Genomic DNA, 14,110 nt, shown 5'->3' with positions numbered 1-14,110 from the left:
GTCCTAGCACCTCTCTATCACTCTCTGACAGACAGACAGACCTCTTCACTAGCTGTTTACTCCAACAGGAGGTGAAGATTACTATGAAGAAGTGGAGCATCTCACAGCAACGGGCCCTCTCCTCTTCTCTGCTCTCCTTTTCCAACATCTCCTCGTCTCTTCTACAAGAGCAAAACAGTAACAGTGGTATTAGTGGTTGAAATGAGAAAGTTTTACTTCCTTGAAGTGCAAAGGTTTTCTTGCAGTCTTATTGTTATCTGTCATAACTTCTGCAGGAAACTTCCAGAAATAGTATGGGGTTGTATACTCTAAAGACCAAAACTGGTGAGAGAGTCCAGAGTAGAGCTTCCAATCCCTCACAGTGCGGAGGTGGGTTATGGCCCAGTCTTTCCTCCATCATTCTGAGCTCCTCCACTTGCAGTTGAGAGTAGGAGATGACAGAGTGCGGGAGAGATTGCGGCCAAAAATAAAACTTCTCATCCCGACTGTGTTGAAATAGACTTAATTCACTTCCCCCATGCAATAAACCATAGATGTTATTATGGCAAGTGTATAATAGTGCTTTCATGTATGTGGACTGCATTCAAGCAGCGTAGCTGCATATAATAGAGCTATGTAAAAAAACACCATCACAGAACAAGTGTGTATAATTATTTGTGCACAGAGCTACATTTTTACCTTTATTGAAGTAGGCAAGTCAGCTAAGAACAACTTGTTATTTTCAATGACAAGCCTAACAGAGGGTTAACTGCCTTGTCCAGGGGCAGAACAACAGATTTGTACCTTGTCATCTCAGGGATTTGATCTTGCAACCTTTCAGTTACTGGCCCAACACACTAACCACTAGGATACCTGCCTAGGCCTATGTATCCCCTTAGTATATCCCCTTAGTAGGCATATGTATCCCCTTATTATATCCCCTTAGTAGGCCTACGTATCCCATTAGTATATCCCCTTAGTAGGCCTATGTATCCCCTTAGTATATCCCCTTAGTAGGCCTATGTATCCTCTTAGTAGGCCTATGTAACCCCTTAGTATATCCCCTTAGTAGGCCTATGTATCCCCTTAGTAGGCCTATGTATCCCCTTAGTATATCCCCTTAGTAGGCCTATGTATCCCCTTAGTAGGCATATGTATCCCATTAGTATACCCCCTTAGTAGGCCTATGTATCCCCTTAGTAGGCCTATGTATCCCCTTAGTATATCCCCTTAGTAGGCCAATGTATCCCATTAGTTTATCCCCTTAGTAGGCCTATGTATTCTCTTGGTAGGCCTATGTGTTCTCTTAGTATATCCCCTTAGTAGGCCTATGTATTCTCTTGGTAGGCCTATGTATCCCCTTAGTATATCCCCTTAGTAGGCCTATGTATCCCCTTAGTATATCCCCTTAGTAGGCCTATGTATCCCCTTAGTATATCCCCTTAGTAGGCCTATGTATCCTCTTAGTATATCCCCTTAGTAGGCCTATGTATCCTCTTAGTAGGCCTATGTATCCCCTTAGTAGGCCTATGTATCCTCTTAGTATATCCCCTTAGTAGGCCTATGTATCCTCTTAGTATATCCCCTTAGTAGGCCTATGTATCCTCTTAGTATATCCCCTTAGTAGGCCTATGTATCCTCTTAGTATATCCCCTTAGTAGGCCTATGTATCCTCTTAGTATATCCCCTTAGTAGGCCTATGTATCCTCTTAGTAGGCCTATGTATCCCCTTAGTAGGCCTATGTATCCTCTTAGTATATCCCCTTAGTAGGCCTATGTATCCTCTTAGTATATCCCCTTAGTAGGCCTATGTATCCTCTTAGTATATCCCCTTAGTAGGCCTATGTATCCCCTTAGTATATCCCCTTAGTAGGCCTATGTATTCTCTTAGTATATCCCTTTAGTAGGCCTATGTATCCCCTAGTATATCCCCTTAGTAGGCCTATGTATCCCCTTAGTATATCCCCTTAGTAGGCCTATGTATCCTCTTAGTATATCCCCTTAGTAGGCCTATGTATCCCCTTAGTATATCCCCTTAGTAGGCCAATGTATCCCCTTAGTATATCCCCTTAGTAGGCCTATGTATCCTCTTAGTATATCCCCTTAGTAGGCCTATGTATCCCCTTAGTATATCCCCTTAGTAGGCCTATGTATCCCCTAGTATATCCCCTTAGTAGGCCTATGTATCCCCTTAGTATATCCCCTTAGTAGGCCTATGTATCCCCTTAGTATATCCCCTTAGTAGACATATGTATCCCCCTAGTAAATCCCCTTAGTAGGCCTATGTATCCTCTTAGTACATCCCCTTAGTAGGCCTATGTATCCTCTTAGTAGGCCTATGTATCCCCTTAGTAGGCCTATGTATCCTCTTAGTATATCCCCTTAGTAGGCCTATGTATCCTCTTAGTAGGCCTATGTAACCCAGTAGTATATCCCCTTAGTAGGCCTATGTATCCTCTTAGTATATCCCCTTAGTAGGCCTATGTATCCCCTAGTATATCCCCTTAGTAGGCCTATGTATCCCCTTAGTATATCCCGTTAGTAGGCCTATGTCTCCCTTTAGTATATCCCCTTAGTAGGCCTATGTATCCCCTAGTATATCCCCTTAGTAGGCCTATGTATCCCCTAGTATATCCCCTTAGTAGGCCTATGTATCCCCTAGTATATCCCCTTAGTAGGTCTATGTATCCCCTAGTATATCCCCTTAGTAGGCCTATGTATCCCCCTAGTATATCCTCTTAGTAGGCCTATGTATCCCCTAGTATATCCTCTTAGTAGGCCTATGTATCCTCTTAGTATATCCCCTTAGTAGGCCTATGTATCCCCCTAGTATATTCTCTTAGTAGGCCTATGTATCCCCTAGTATATCCCCTTAGTAGGCCTATGTATCCTCTTAGTATATCCCCTTAGTAGGCCTATGTATCCCCTTAGTGTATCCCCTTAGTAGGCCTATGTATCCTCTTAGTATATCCCCTTAGTAGGCCTATGTATCCCCTTAGTGTATCCCCTTAGTAGGCCTATGTATCCTCTTAGTATATCCCCTTAGTAGGCCTATGTATCCCCTTAGTGTATCCCCTTAGTAGGCCTATGTATCCTCTTAGTATATCCCCTTAGTAGGCCTATGTATCCCCTAGTATTTTCCCTTAGTAGGCCTATGTATCCCCTAGTATATCCTCTTAGTAGGCCTATGTATCCCCCTAGTATATCCCCTTAGTAGGCCTATGTATCCTCTTAGTATATCCCCTTAGTAGGCCTATGTATCCTCTTAGTATACACCCTTAGTAGGCCTATGTATCCCTAGTATATCCCCTTAGTGGGCCTATGTATCCCCTAGTATATCCTCTTAGTAGGCCTATGTATCCCCCTAGTATATCCCCTTAGTAGGCCTATGTATCCCCTAGTATATCCTCTTAGTAGGCCTATGTATCCTCTTAGCATATTCTCTTAGTAGGCCTATGTATCCTCTTAGTGTTGCGAGGGCAACTATACGCATTAAAGGGGTATGACAGTTCAAACATGAGCTAATATCAATGACAAAATGCTTACTTGGGCACATTTCTAAAAAGTTGATTTCCTTTAGTTGGTTAATTCAATGCAATCCAACAGCAGCAAACTAAATTCCTCAAGTAAACATTCCTCCCAATCCAAAATGGTGTATTCTGCAGCCTGTATCTCTTTGACTTGGGTTCAGGGAGAGAGTGGACCAATAATACTGTGGTCATATGGTACAAAGGCACATGGTGATAATACCCTCACAGGAACGTCAGTCAATGTGGCAGAAAGGCCCACTGTGTATACCTAGTCAGCACATTACTGAAATGAAGAAGTGTAACGTCACATATCACATATGTACACACACACACACACACACACACGCACACACACACACACGCACACACGCACACACACACACACACACACACACACACACACACACACACACACACACACACACACACACACACACACACACACACACACACACACACACACACTCCCCCAGGAAGGCCCACTGTGTATACCTAGTCAGCACATTACTGAAATGAAGAAGTGTAACGTCAGATATCACATATGTACACACACACACACACACACACACACACACACACTCCCCCAGGAAGACCCATCACAGCAGAACAATAAAGTGATGTATTCAGTGCTGTGGCTCAGAGAGTGTTTTCTAAAGGCTGGGACAAGCTGCATTACTCTCTGCCTCATGTAACAACCAGACTGCTACAAGCAGAGCTTGGTGTAGATTAGAGTCTGTTGGGGTCGTTTGGAGCGTCTAAACACCATCCAATGCCGAAAAAATACACTTCTGAAGACAGAAAGAAAGTAAGAAAGTTGCCAGTTCTAAAGAGAAATGTGAAAGAGAGAGAAAAGGGAAGAAACAAACAAATAAATCATAGGGAGAGAAAAATAAAGGACTTTAAAGAAACAAGCAACCAAGGTTTCCTTCTGTTTCCTCCACTCTCTCTAAAACAAAGACATGCACCACTCTCTCTAAAACAAAGACATGCACCACTCTCTCTAAAACAAAGACATGCACCACTCTCTCTAAAACAATGACATGCACCACTCTCTCTAAAACAAAGACATCACCACTCTCTCTAAAACAAAGACATCCTCCACTCTCTCTAAAACAAAGACATGCACCACTCTCTCTAAAACAATGACATGCACCACTCTCTCTAAAACAAAGACATCCTCCACTCTCTCTAAAACAAAGACATCCTCCACTCTCTCTAAAACAAAGACATGCACCACTCTCTCTAAAACAATGACATCCTCCACTCTCTCTAAAACAATGACATCCTCCACTCTCTCTAAAACAAAGACATCCTCCACTCTCTCTAAAACAAAGACATCCTCCACTCTCTCTAAAACAAAGACATGCACCACTCTCTCTAAAACAAAGACATCCTCCACTCTCTCTAAAACAAAGACATGCACCACTCTCTCTAAAACAAAGACATGCACCACTCTCTCTAAAACAAAGACATGCACCACTCTCTCTAAAATAAAGACATCCTCCACTCTCTCTAAAACAATGACATCCTCCACTCTCTCTAAAACAATGACATCCTCCACTCTCTCTAAAACAAAGACATCCTCCACTCTCTCTAAAACAAAGACATCCTCCACTCTCTCTAAAACAATGACATCCTCCACTCTCTCTAAAACAAAGACATCCTCCACTCTCTCTAAAACAAAGACATCCTCCACTCTCTCTAAAACAAAGACATGCACCACTCTCTCTAAAACAAAGACATGCACCACTCTCTCTAAAACAAAGACATCCTCCACTCTCTCTAAAACAAAGACATCCTCCACTCTCTCTAAAACAAAGACATCCTCCACTCTCTCTAAAACAAAGACATCCTCCACTCTCTCTAAAACAAAGACATCCTCCACTCTCTCTAAAACAAAGACATCCTCCACTCTCTCTAAAACAAAGACATCCTCCACTCTCTCTAAAACAATGACATCCTCCACTCTCTCTAAAACAATGACATCCTCTACTCTCTTTAAAACAAAGACATCCTCCACTCTCTCTAAAACAATGACATCCTCCACTCTCTCTAAAACAAAGACATCCTCCACTCTCTCTAAAACAATGACATCCTCCACTCTCTCTAAAACAATGACATCCTCCACTCTCTCTAAAACAATGACATCCTCCACTCTCTCTAAAACAAAGACATCCTCCACTCTCTCTAAAACAATGACATCCTCCACTCTCTCTAAAACAAAGACATCCTCCACTCTCTCTAAAACAATGACATCCTCCACTCTCTCTAAAACAAAGACATCCTCCACTCTCTCTAAAACAAAGACATCCTCCACTCTCTCTAAAACAAAGACATCCTCCACTCTCTCTAAAACAAAGACATCCTCCACTCTCTCTAAAACAAAGACATCCTCCACTCTCTCTAAAACAATGACATCCTCCACTCTCTCTAAAACAAAGACATCCTCCACTCTCTCTAAAACAAAGACATCCTCCACTCTCTCTAAAACAAAGACATCCTCCACTCTCTCTAAAACAATGACATCCTCCACTCTCTCTAAAACAATGACATCCTCCACTCTCTCTAAAACAATGACATCCTCCACTCTCTCTAAAACAATGACATCCTCCACTCTCTCTAAAACAATGACATCCTCCACTCTCTCTAAAACAATGACATCCTCCACTCTCTCTAAAACAATGACATCCTCCACTCTCTCTAAAACAATGACATCCTCCACTCTCTCTAAAACAATGACATCCTCCACTCTCTCTAAAACAATGACATCCTCCACTCTCTCTAAAACAATGACATCCTCCACTCTCTCTAAAACAAAGACATCCTCCACTCTCTCTAAAACAAAGACATGCACCACTCTCTCTAAAACAAAGACATGCACCAAGGCTTTACTGGGACCCTAATTTCAGGAACAAAGTCTTGTTTCCAGCACCTCCACAGTAGTTGACCTTTATTTAACTAGGCAAGTCATTTAACAACAAATTCTTATTTTCAATGACAGCCTAGGAACAGGGGTTACCTGCCTTGTTCAGGGGCAGAAAGAAAGATTGTTTCCTTGTCAGCTGAGGGATTTGATCTTGCAACCTTTTGGTTACTAGTCCAACAGTCTAACCACTAGGCTACCTGCAGCTGCCTTGACAAGTCAATGTATTGGGAAAGTATTCAGACTCCTTGACTTTTTCCACATTTTGTTTCGTTAGACTTATTCTGAAATAGATTAAATTGTTTTTTCACCCTCATCAATCTACAAACCATATCCCAAAGGAACAAAGCAAACATTTAGAACTGTTTGCAAATGTATAATTTTAAAACACTTAAATATCACATTTACATAAGTATTCAGACCCTTTACTCAGTACTTTGTTGAAGCACCTTTGGCAGCGATTACAGCCTTGAGTCTTCTTGGGTATGACGCTACAAGCTTGGCACACCTGTATTTGGGGAGTTTCTCCCATTCTTCTCTGCTGATCCTCTCAAGCTCTGTCAGGTTGGATGGGGAGCATTGCTGTACAGCTATTTTCAGGTCTCTACAGAGATGTTCGCTTGGGTTGAAGTCCAGGCACTGGCTGGGCCACTCAAGGACATTCAGAGACTTGTCCCGAAGTCACTCCTGTGTTGTCTTGGCTGTGTGCTTAGGATTGTTGTCTTGTTGGAAGGTGAACCGTCGCCCCAGTCTGAGGTCCTGAGCACCCTGGAGCAGGTTTTCATTAAGGATCTCTCTGTACTTTACTCCATTCATCTTTCCCTTGATCCTGACTAGTCTCAAATCAAATCAAAATCAAATCAAATGTATTTGTCACATGCGCCAAATACAACAGGTGTAGTAGACCTTACGGTGAAATGCTTACTTACAAGCCCTTAACCAACAATGTTTTAAGAAAAACAAGTGTTCAAGTATTTACTCAAATAAACTGAAGTAAAAAAAAATCTAATAAAAAATAGCATAATTAAAGAGCAACAATAAAATAACATGAACGAGGCTATATACAGGGGGTACCGGTACAGAGTCAATGTGTGGGGGAACAGGTTAGTCCAGGTAATTCAAGTAATATTTACATGTAGGTAAAGTGACTGGTCTCTGCCTCTGGAAAAACATCCCCACAGCATGATGCTGCACCACCATGCTTCACTGTAAGGATGGTGGTGGCCAGGTGATGAGCGGTGCCTGGTTTCCTCCAGACGAGAAACTTGGTATTCAGGCCAATAAGTTCAATCTTGTTTCTCAAGGTTCTGAGTCCTTTAGGTGCCTTTTGGCAAACTCTAAGCGGGCTGTCATATCCCTTTTACTGTGGAGTGGCATCGGTCTGGCCACTCTACGATAAAGGCCTGATTGGTGAAATTCTGCAGAGATGGTTGTCCTTCTGGAAGGTTCTCCCATCTCCAAAGAGGAACTCTGTCAGAGTGACCATCGGGTTCTTGGTCACCTCCCTGACCAAGGACCTTCTCCCTGACTGCTCAGTTTGGCCAGGCGTCCAGCTCTAGGAAGAGTCTTGGTGGTTCCAAACTTCTACCATTTATGAATGATGGAGGCCACTTTTCTTGGGGACCTTCAATGCTGCAGGACTTTTTTGGTACCCTTCCCCAGATTTGTGCCTCATCATAATCCTGTCTCGGAGCGCTACGGACAATTCCTTCGACCTCATGACTTGGTTTTTGCTCTGACATGCACTGTCAACTGTGGGATCTTGCATAGACAGGTGTGTGTCTTTCCTAATCATGTCCAATCAAGTTGTAGAAACATCTCAAGGATGATCAATGGAAATAGGATGCATCTGAGCTCAATTTTAGGTCTCATAACAAAGGGTCTGAATACTTATGTAAATAAGGTATTTATTTATTTTTATTATAAATTTGCAAACATTTCTAAAAACCTGTTTTTGCTGTGTCGTTATGGGGTATTGTGTGTAGCTTGATGAGGGGAGAAAAATATTTTATCAATTTTAGAAGGCTGTAACGTAACAAAATGTGGAAAAAATTGCAGGGGGCAGAATACTTTCTGAATGCACTGTATATAGCCAGTAGCCTATAAGCTCTCAGAAAGCCCCTCCGCTGCCACTCAGATGACACAGAATGAGAGGTGCTTTCTAAGAGTCACTTCCCCTTCCTCTCTGTTAGTTCTGTAACTTGGAACATCAGTCAGATGGGTTTTCTATGAATAAAGCACACTATGCTAAATGTATTACATATTACACATGCCTTCTTTTTATGTAAAAGAACCCTCCCACTAACAGACGCCACAGGCTCGTGATTGTACTGTGGTTTGATGGATGGAGGGTATGTGTCCTGTGTCATGTCATTCCTGATGTATCCTGATATGACTGATGCTTGTCGTTCTGACTCTCCATACAGAGCTCTGTTGATTGGAGTGTCTCATGCACACAGACACACACACACACACACACACACACACACACACACACACACACACACACACACACACACACACACACACACACACACACACACACACACATGCACACTTTCTGCAATTTCTTAAAGTGCCTCTTGCATGTTTTCATTATGCATGTTAGAGACGCTGGCTAAATATAGATACGTTTCTCACCCTTCATTAGTTCTGCAGGCTCTCCTCAGATTTTGTTGTGATGGTCTTTCGTGTCGAACCAATCATTGATTTATGCCCATCAACACACACCCTGTGTAACTAATGGAGTGGCTGAGATGTTCTAGGAATGAGACTCAGTTAGTCAGTGAAAGCATAGGGATGTGTGTTAGTTATAATTTTGAAGGCAATTTATTTGTATTTCATGTTTTATATTGACTGATTGATTTTTGCCCTTAGCTGTTTTATAATCATACCAATTAGGCAAATATGTCTCTCTCTCTCTCTCTCTCAATTTTAATTCAATGGCTGTATTGGCATGGGAAACATATGTTAACATTGCCAAAGCAAGTGAAGTAGATAATAAACACTCACTGTCAACTGAGTTTATTTTCAGCAAACTTAATGTGTGTAAATATTTGTATGAACATAACAAGATTCAACAACTGAGACATAAACTGAACAAGTTCCACAGACATGTGACTAACAGAAATTGAATAATGTGTCCCTGCACAAAGAGGGGGGGGATTTGAAATCAAACGTAACAGTCAGTATCTGGTGTGGCCACCAGCTGCATTAAGTACTGTCAGTATCTGGTGTGGCCACCAGCTGCATTAAGTACTGCAATGCATCTCCTCCTCACGGACTGCACCAGATTTGCCAGTTCTTCCCAGACATTTTTGGGGGGAATGGCCCTAGCCCTCACCCTCCGATCCAACAGGTCCCGGACGTGCTCAATGGGATTGAGATCCGGGCTTTTAGCTGGCCATGGCAGAACACTGACATTCCTGTCTTGCAGGAAATCACGCACAGAACAAGCAGTATCGCAGCATTGTCATGCTGGAGGGTCATGTCAGGATGAGCATGAGGGAGAATGATGTCTTCCCTGTAACGCACAGCATTGAGATTGCCTGCAATGACAACAAGCTCAGTCCGATGATGCTGTGACACACTGTCCCAGACCATGATGGACCCTCCACCTCCAAATCGATCCCGCTCCAAAGTACAGGACTCGGTGTAACGCTCATTCCATCGACAATAAATCCGACCATCACCCCTGGTGAGACAAAACCGCGACTCGTCAGTGAAGAGCACTTTTTGCCAGTCCTGTCTGGTCCAGCGATGGTGGGTTTGTGCCCATAGGCGACGTTGTTGTCGGTGATGTCTGGTGAGGACCTGCCTTACAATAGGCCCACAAGCCCCCAGTCCAGCCAATCTCAGCCTATTGCGGAAAGTCTGAGCACTGATGGAGGGATTGTGCGTTCCTGGTGTAACTCAGACAGTTGTTGTTGTTGTCATCCTGTACCTGTCCTGCAGGTGTGATGTTTGGATGTACCGATCCTGTGCAGTTGTTGTTACATGTGGTCTGCCACTGCGAGGACGATAAGCTGACCTGAGCTGTCCTCTCTCCCTGTAGTGCTGTCTTAGGCATCTCACAGTACGGACATTGCAATTTATTGCCCTCACAGTACTAACATTGCAATGTATTGCCCTGGCCACATCTGCAGTCCTCATGCCTCCTTGCAGAAGAAAAACTCCTTGCAGTGTTTTTCAGAGTCAGTAGAAAGGCCTCTTTAGTGTCCTAAGTTTTTATAACTGTGACCTTAATTGCCTACCGTCTGTAAGCTGTTAGTGTCTTAACGACCGTTCCACAGGTGCATGTTCATTAATTGTTTATGGTTCATTGAACAAGCATGGGAAACAGTGTTTAAACCCTTTACAATGAAGATCTGTAAAGTTATTTGTATTTTTACGAATTATCTTTGAAAGACAGGTTCCTGAAAAAGGGACATTTATTTTTTTGCTGAGTTTATTTACTATGGTGTTTGTTCTTCACTGGTTGCCTTTTTCTTGTGGCAACAGATCACAAATGTTGCTGCTGTGATGGCACAATGTGGTATTTCACCCAGTAGATATCGGAGTTTATCAAAATTGGGTTTGACTTCAAGTTCTTTGTGGATCTGTGTAATCTGAGGGAAATATGTGTCTCTAATATGGTCATACATTGGGCAGGAGGTTTGGAAGTGCAGCTCAGTTTCCACCTCATTTTGTGGGCAGTGTGCACATATCCTGTCTTCTCTTGAGAGCCAGGTCTGCCACGGCGGCCTTTCTTAATAGTAAGGCTATGCTCACTGAGTCTGTACATAGTCAAATCTTTCCTTAATTTTGGGTCAGTCACATTGGTCAGGTATTCTGCCACTGTGTACTCCCTGTTTAGGGCCAAATAGCATTCTAGTTTGCTCTGTTTTTTTATGAATTCTTTCCAATGTGTCAAGTAATTATCTTCTTGTTTTCTCATGATTTGGTTGGGTCTAATTGTGTTGCTGTCCTGGGGCTCTGTGGGGTCTGTTTGTGTTTGTGAACAGAGCCCCAGGACCAGCTTGCCTAGGGGACTCTTCTCCAGGTTCATCTCTCTGTAGGTGATGGCTTTGTTACGCAAGGTTTGGGAATGGCTTTCTTTTAGGTGGTTATCCATAGACAGGATAACAGTCTAATAGTCTTTTCCCTTCTCTTCCTCCCTCAATCCCTCCATAGACAGGATAACAGTCTAATAGTCTTTTCCCTTCTCTTCCTCCCTCAATCCCTCCGTAGACAGGATTCTAATAACAGTCTAATAGTCTTTTCCCTTCTCTTCCTCCCTCAATCCCTCCGTAGACAGGATTCTAATAGTCTTCCCTTCTCTTCCTCCCTCAATCCCTCCGTAGACAGGATTCTAATAACAGTCTAATAGTCTTTTCCCCTTCTCTTCCTCCCTCAATCCCTCCGTAGACAGGATTCTAATAACAGTCTAATAGTCTTTTCCCTTCTCTTCCTCCCTCAATCCCTCCATAGACAGGATTCTAATAACAGTCTAATAGTCTTTTCCCTTCTCTTCCTCCCTCAATCCCTCCGTAGACAGGATTCTAATAGTCTTTTCCCTTCTCTTCCTCCCTCAATCCCTCCGTAGACAGGATTCTAATAACAGTCTAATAGTCTTTTCCCCTTCTCTTCCTCCCTCAATCCCTCCATAGACAGGATTCTAATAACAGTCTAATAGTCTTTTCCCTTCTCTTCCTCCCTCAATCCCTCCGTAGACAGGATTCTAATAACAGTCTAATAGTCTTTTCCCTTCTCTTCCTCCCTCAATCCCTCCATAGACAGGATTCTAATAACAGTCTAATAGTCTTTTCCCTTCTCTTCCTCCCTCAATCCCTCCATAGACAGGATAACAGTCTAATAGTCTTCTCTTCTCTTCCTCCCTCAATCCCTCCGTAGACAGGATTCTAATAACAGTCTAATAGTCTTTTCCCTTCTCTTCCTCCCTCAATCCCTCCGTAGACAGGATTCTAATAACAGTCTAATAGTCTTCCCTTCTCTTCCTCCCTCAATCCCTCCGTAGACAGGATTCTAATAACAGTCTAATAGTCTTTTCCCTTCTCTTCCTCCCCCAATCCCTCTGTAGACAGGATTCTAATAGTCTTCCCTTCTCTTCCTCCCTCAATCCCACCGTAGACAGGATTCTAATAACAGTCTAATAGTCTTCCCTTCTCTTCCTCCCCAATCCCTCCATAGACAGGATTCTAATAACAGTCTAATAGTCTTCCCTTCTCTTCCTCCCTCAATCCCTCCGTAGACAGGATTCTAATAACAGTCTAATAGTCTTTTCCCTTCTCTTCCTCCCTCAATCCCTCCGTAGACAGGATTCTAATAGTCTTTTCCCTTCTCTTCCTCCCTCAATCCTTCCGTAGACAGGATTCTAATAACAGTCTAGGTGGCAGGTACAGTTGAAGCACCAGTGCTTCTGAGAACACTGTCCTGAGGCGACACAGCAATGATTTGTCACGTATAGGAGACACTTCTAGTGAGGAAGTGATTCACTTGTCTGTCTGACTGTGCCAACTGTCAGTGCATCTACTCTACCATGAATAAATAACATGCTCATTTTCCTTCAGCTTGAGTCAGTGGATGGGGGTGGCATGTGCCATACTCTGTGGCTTATGTCCCTGGCAGGCAGATGTCTCAGCCAGCTTATGTTTAACCAGGGCCCAGATGTCGTGCACTGCTTGTCAAAATGATGCTTCATGGTTGCCAGACTTGGTATAGCTCCCGAGTGGTGCAGCGGTCTAAGGTACTACATCGCAGTGGAAGAGGTGTCACTACAGTCCCTGGTTTGTATCCAGGCTGTATCACATCTGGCCATAATTGGGTGTCCCATAGGGCGGCACACAATTGACCATGAGTTGCCTGGGGTAGGTTGTCATTGTAAATAAGAATTTGTTCTTAACTGACTTGCCTAGTTTAATAAAAAATATAGAAGGTACCTTTAGCTCCCAGGAGATTGACTGAGGATGTGGGGTTAGAGTTTCAGAAGTAACGGTTCCAATCTGTGAGTCGATAAAAGTTTAAAACCATATCAAAATACAAGAAGAGCTTTGTTTTGTGTTACTCCCTGACACCTGACACTTCTGGATTCTGGTTTTGATTGTTTTGCCCTCAGGCTGTATGCTGGTTGGACAGCCTAGTTTAAATGCACTCTACTCTTCTTGACCATGTTGATTGACAGGTTTCATGGCTTCCAGAATGTATTCTCAACATTCCAGGGAAATATCGCTCAAATGCTCTTTACTCCTGAAGTCCTGGAAGGCCTAATCTCAGAACCCAGAACCAAATCTCCTGTGCACTGGCCAGCTACTCCTTTTATGTTAACATAACAATCTGTCACGAGAGACCTACCTTCCCTGTATGGCTTCGTAAAGGGTCTCTCAGCACCTCCACATTTAACCTTACATCCAATAATAACAGTGTATGAAAACATCTCACCACTTCTCCAGCCTTTATCACTGCGTTGTTTTTCTAGAACATGGCCCTGTTGATATGTTAGCAATGAAGTTGGTACAGAGAACACGCGTGTGAGCGGAGATTTGCCCTAATTACATGGATGAATGAAGTGAATCAAAGAAGTACTTCATGCAGCGGAATAATTGGGTGTTTTAATGTCATGGAGCAACAGCTGAAAACAAGACGTTTTTTTATGGCTGATTTAATGACCAGTGGTTGTGTT

The sequence above is a fragment of the Oncorhynchus clarkii genome, chromosome 7 (assembly GCF_045791955.1).
Source record: "Oncorhynchus clarkii lewisi isolate Uvic-CL-2024 chromosome 7, UVic_Ocla_1.0, whole genome shotgun sequence".
Taxonomy (NCBI): Eukaryota; Metazoa; Chordata; class Actinopteri; order Salmoniformes; family Salmonidae; genus Oncorhynchus; species Oncorhynchus clarkii.
The sequence above is the reverse complement of the archived record's forward strand: the minus strand, read 5'-3'. Positions refer to the sequence as shown.